The sequence below is a fragment of the Mercenaria mercenaria genome, chromosome 7 (genome assembly GCF_021730395.1).
Source record: "Mercenaria mercenaria strain notata chromosome 7, MADL_Memer_1, whole genome shotgun sequence".
Lineage (NCBI taxonomy): Eukaryota > Metazoa > Mollusca > Bivalvia > Venerida > Veneridae > Mercenaria > Mercenaria mercenaria.
The window spans coordinates 6,050,193-6,056,518 of NC_069367.1; the positions used below are offsets into that span (position 1 = coordinate 6,050,193).

At 35.2% G+C, this 6,326-nt stretch overlaps 1 long non-coding RNA gene across 1 annotated transcript; it reads left to right on the top strand.

Annotated features, from left to right (window-relative positions):
* The first annotated feature begins 2,732 nt into the window (after positions 1-2,732).
* LOC128558410 (uncharacterized) lies at positions 2,733-5,198 on the top strand. Its single transcript, XR_008371584.1, has 2 exons — positions 2,733-4,351; positions 4,388-5,198. It is a non-coding gene; the product is annotated as an uncharacterized LOC128558410 (long non-coding RNA).
* Positions 5,199-6,326: the final 1,128 nt, after the last annotated feature.

Genomic DNA, 6,326 nt, shown 5'->3' on the forward strand with positions numbered 1-6,326 from the left:
GAATTATGCTACTTGAAGATTTATTAGAGGGAAGTTGGATAGTGAATTATGCTACTTGTTGACTTGTTAGAGGGAAGTTGGATATTGAATTATGCTACTTGTTGATTTGTTAAAGGGAAGTTGGATATTTAATTATACTGCTTGTTGGCGTTTTAGTTGGAGGGGAGTTTGGATATTGAAGTATGCTTCTTTTTGACTTGTTAGAGGGTAGAGAAAGATGGATTTTGCACTAATTGCACAGTACTCAACAATTGCCCATATGGATTCACATGGGGAAAATTTGCAGATTGACTTCTTTTCACACACCAAATTCTGTTTTTATTGTTAACTCACTTAGTCGACTCATTTACATTTTTGTTGGAATTTTCATTTTTTTGTAGTCTGCAATATACATTTTTGTGTATATTTATTCTCAGATGCATTTAGCATTGGTTTATACCAACTGCTATGAATTTCTGCTTTGATGAATCTCATTTGACAGGTGAATTTATGCTAGTATCTAAAAAGGAATATGGCATGGGTTTTACAAGTACTTTGCACCAGTTTTCACTTTGTTTTAAAATCCTAAATATCAAAAATACAATAGGGTTATTATAACAGTAGCTTGATTTTGGATGCTGTATTCAGCTCGAGTTGATTTTTGCCAGATCAGATCTCACAAGCCGCACAAGCACCGAGTGTGATCTGACCTTGCAAAATCCATAAGAGCTGAATACAAAATCCCAGATCTAGCCACTGTTATAATGACCCTTTTATTATATACCTCTACCTTTTTGTTTGTTGTTTTGTTATTGAACAAAATCTTCAAAGTTTATCTATATTGGATTGGAAGTAAGAGAAGTTTTTTATGTGCGCTATTTACAGGAGTGTGTCAGGTCATGCATATAAATGAAAGTAGTCCGGGCAGCATACAATACAGAAGGTACAATTTAAAAGGTACAATACAGATTTTTTTCTGCCTGTTCAGATTTAATTGTGAAATACAAGCCGATTTTTTTACAAAATTTATATAGGGATATAATAAACACTTAATACTAGTATTCAATACCTATTATTTTTCTTCCAGTCAGTGCTTCGCAGTTATTCCAGTTTATTTCTGTACCTGATACAATATATTTAATAATTGAATGCTATTTTTGTGTCTTTATAATAAAATTATGTGTATATTACATTGGGACTTCCTGCAAATCAATAAATTGCGCTATTGGATTATTTGCAAGAAGTCCCAATGTAGTTATACCCACATAAATGCACAAAAAATAGCAATCAATTTTTTGGGGAGCTTACTACTAAGATTTGCTTTCCATGAGTATCATAAAATAAAAATCAATTTCAGGATATCATTCCTTCAAACATCTAAACAGAACAGTCAAATCAGACCCAACCACGTATAGTTGTAATTCACCTTCCGATAAAAATGTGGTTTCCGGTTTTTAGCTCACCTGTCACAAAGTGACAAGGTGAGCTTTTGTGATCGCGCGGTGTCCGTCGTCCGTCCGTCCGTCCGTAAACTTTTGCTTGTGACATTTCTAGAGGTCACATTTTTCATGGGATCTTTATGAAAGTGGGTCAGAATGTTCATCTTGATGATATCTAGGTCAAGTTCGAAACTGGGTCACGTGCGGTCAAAAACTAGGTCAATAGATCTAAAAATAGAAAAACCTTGTGACCTCTCTAGAGGCCATATTTTTCATGAGATCTTCATGAAAATTGGTCAGAATGTTTACCTTGATGATATCTAGGTCAAGTTCGAAACTGGGTCACGTGGGGTCAAAAACTAGGTCAGTAGCTCTAAAAATAGAAAAACCTTGTGACCTCTCTAGAGGCCATATTTTTCATGAGATCTTCATGAATATTGGTGAGAATGTTCACCTTGATGATATCTAGGTCAAGTTCGAAACTGGGTCACGTGGGGTCAAAAACTAGGTCAGTAGGTCTAAACATAGAAAAACCTTGTGACCTCTCTAGAGGCCATATTTCTCAATGGATCTTCATGAAAATTGGTCAGAATGTTTACCTTGATGATATCTAGGGCCAGTTCGAAACTGGGTCACGTGGGATTAAAAACTAGGTCAGTAGATCTAAAAATAGAAAAACCTTGTGACCTCTCTAGAGGCCGTATTTTTCATGAGATCTTCATGAATATTGGTCAGAATGTTCACCTTGATAATATCTAGGTCCAGTTCGAAACTGGGTCACGTGGGGTTAAAAACTAGGTCAGTAGGTATAAAAATAGAAAAACCTTGTGACCTCTCTAGAGGCCATATTTCTCAATGGATCTTCATGAAAATTGGTGAGAATGTTCAGCTTGATGATATCTAGGTCAGGTTCGTAACTGGGTTATGTGCGGTCAAAAACTAGGTCAGTAGGTCGAAAAATAGAAAAACCTTGTGACCTCTCTAGAGGCCATATTTTTCACGAGATCTTCATGAAAATTGGTGAGAATGTTCACCTTGATGATATCTAGGTCAAGTTTAAAAGTGGGTCACGTGCCTTCTAAAACTAGGTCATTAGGTCAAATAATAGAAAAACCTTGTGACCTCTCTAGAGGTCATATTTTTCAATGGATCTTCATGAAAATTGGTCAGAATTTTTTATCTTGATGATATCTAGGTCACATGTGCTCAAAAACTAGGTCACTATGTCAAATAATAGAAATAACGACGTCATACTCAGTTCAACACTGCGTCATGTGGGGATAGGTGAGCGATTCAGGACCATCATGGTCCTCTTGTTATTTAAAATATTGTTCAATCCAGTCGTGTTGATTCATTTCTGATCTTTAACATCAGAAAAGCTGTAATTAAATGTTCTTTTTGAAATTTTAGAGACTAACATTGAAAGGATTTTTCAAATGGCCCTGTTTTGTTTATGATTTTAGTGTATGACGTCAGAGTGCACACGCAATCTCATGGAAAGGGTTGTCCTTGATATTATTATGCTGTAATGTTGTTAATATGAAAATAAAGGCTTTTTTATTTCCATACAAAATGTATAGTGCATGTAAATATTCCGTATTGGACAACTCAACAACTTTGGTTTGAATCTCCATGTTATTTAAATGATAAATTTAAAGCTGTTTACCAATAAATTTGTCTGCATGAAATTCTACATCAGTTAATGCTTGACATGATATTTCTGTACACATTTTTTGTAGATGAATTTTTGTCTGTCAGTATTATATTTGCTGTATTTTTTTACTGCCAGAGAATTAAGCATAGAATAAAAAGATTATTTTTCTTTGTCCTGTACAATATGGGATATATTTGGACTCCTACAAATCTGAAAAGAAATTGAAAAAAAAAAAAAATTTTTACAGTTAATACTCATCCAGGTATATCACTGTATTATATAGGTTAAGGTTATATTACCTATTATTATTTAAGCAAATTCAACTTTTAACCCTTAGCTGTGCCTTTTGATCAGATACAATACCAGTTTATTACTTGTAAATTTTTTTTGCTGGGAAACTGCAATTTTGATTGATATTTTGTTGTTGATTTAGATCTTTACATGTACAAGTAACCATGTTTGTTGTTTTTTTTATTTTAGTCCAAGTCACAATCTCAAGTTAGACTACATAAGGCTGTTTTAGGCTCGTCTTGTTTTACCTTCTTTTAAGATTTACACTAAAAAGTTTGTTTTGTTTTATAGTTTAATTTATTATTTTTGCAAACCGTATACAGTTTACTGTTTATTTTACTGTTTTAAACTGTTGGTGATCACCATGTTGTTTGTCTGCCTGTCTTTCTTTCTGTCTGCCTGCCCATCAGTTAACATCTTGGATATCTTAAAACTTCATTTCAGATATTATCAGAAAGCAACGTAGTTGAACAATATTTAGGAAACTCTTGCCATGTGGCCTAGATGGCTGAAGCCTGGATGTATTCCACTGCTCAGCTAGAGCATGTATCAGACCAGAATCTATTTCAACACTAAAAAGTATTTATCCTACCCATATACTAAGGCATGTTTCTTGTCTGGATCCGTAACACCATCAGATTACTGTAGGGTATGTCTAAGGCCAGGATCTATTCTACCATCATATTAGGTCATTTTTCAGGCTTCGATCTATTCAGACACTTAACTAGTGCATTTTTCAGGCCTGGTTCTATTCATTGTACTAGGTCACTTTTCAAGCCTAGATCTATTCATTGTACTAGGTCATTTTTCAGGCTTCGATCTATTCAAACACTTAACCAGTGCGTTTTTCAGGCCTGGTTCTATTCATTGTACTAGGTCACTTTTCAAGCCTAGATCTATTCATTGTACTAGGTCATTTTTCAGGCTTCGATCTATTCAAACACTTAACCAGTGCATTTTTCAGGCCTGGTTCTATTCATTGTACTAGGTCACTTTTCAAGCCTAGATCTATTCATTGTACTAGGTCATTTTTCAGGCCTGGATCTGTTCAAACACTTAACCAGGGCATTTTTCAGGCCTGGTTCTATTCATTGTACTAGGTCATTTTTCAGGCCTGGATCTATTCATTGACAAACACTTAACCAGGGCATTTTTCAGGCCTTGATCTATTCATCATACTAGGGCATTTTTCAGGCCTGGATCTATTTAGACACTTAGCCTGGGCATTTTTCAGGCCTGGATCTATTCATTGTTCTAAGTCATTTTTCAGGCCTGGATCTATTCAAACACTTAACCAGGGCATTTTTCAGGCCTGGATCTATTCATTGTACTAAGTCATTTTTCAGGCCTGGATCTATTCAAACACTTAACCAGGGCATTTTTCAGGCCTGGATCTATTCATTGTACTAGGTCATTTTTCAGGCCTGGATCTATTCAGACATCATACTAAGGCCTGTTTCAGGCCTGGATCTATTCAGACACCATAGTGATACTAGGACATTTTTCTGGCCTGAATCTGTTCCACCAGCATACTAGGTCATGTTTCAGGCCTGGATCTGTTCTTCCACCATACTAGGGCAAGATTCATAATGGATCAGGTGATAAATCGTTGTATTGATTGAATGAATATCTTAAAATTTAGACCAGATTTTGTTGTTGCATGACCAGGTGCCAAAGAAAATTCTTTACTGCCATTATTTCATGATGAATGTGTTAGGAAAAATGTTTAGCATTTGAATGTACATGTGTATATGGCAAAAGGGTCTTTTATTTTAAAGATGTTGTAAATTTAAACTGTATATTAAATGTTGTAAGACAAGTTTACAGTAAGTGGACATCTGCCTTGTATTTTTATTTTTTTTTATCTTTTTAAAGTTTCTATTTTGAATACAGTTTTACTAATAAATACTTCTGCCAAAACTCGTTAGTTTTTTTTTTTTTTTGGAAACATGCAAAAATACTGTCTCTTGATATTATTTGGAACATAGTACATTCATTACTGCTGTTAAAAGGCCAAATTTAAATTGTGCATTTTTTTGTAGACATAATAGTTTACTGAACCAGAGGGCCGTGATAGCTCTAGTTCACTGACCTGGGAGTAATTTTGATAGCTTGCTTGAACCGTTTTGGAGTGGTGGTCTAGTGGATAAGGGGCGGATAATGTGTCGGCCTCTCAATCAAGGGGTCGTTGGTTGGAGCCACACTGGGATAATGACAGTGATTTCTCATATGACACCAGTACTGGTTTTTCCAGGAGCGGACTCCACAGTGGTTCCAATAACCTTGAAGCTTCAGTCACAATGGAGCTATAATAACGAATTTTGTTGAAGGTAGGGTCATGCAAAGGTCATGCAAAACCAGGTCATAAGAGCGACACACCTCGATAGGGTTAACAATTGTGTCAAATCATTTTCAAATCCCCCTACGAATGTTGAAGTTACAGCCTACACAAGAAGGGATGGACAATGCGATTTTAATATGCCCACCTTTGGGGGTGTAAAAAATATGGCCTCTATGGTGTTGACAATATCTTGACTAGTTTTGAAGTTATCTTCGAAAAACATTTTTGACTTGCACGTTCAATCTTAGTACCTGTTCCCCTGTCAGCACCCACATCACACAGCCAAAATGTCTATATTATTACAGGTGCACTCTCTCAAGCGGTGTCAACAGATAAATGAATAAAGTTTTACATAAAACAATTTTATTTTGTAAGTATAAATTATCTGTTAACATCTACATCTACCTTCAAGGGAAGGTTTGTGGTATTGTACACAAATTTTCTCAAAGCAGCTGTAAATTATTATGCATGTTAATGCAAAGCACTTTTTAAAGTTGTTCTGTCAAGAAATTACAAGGTCATTTATCATTAATAAAAGAAACCTGTGATTTTGTGCTTTCAGAATGCCTTGACAAGAAACACTCGGTATTAAATTATGTTTAAAGTTGCACCAATGTGGATT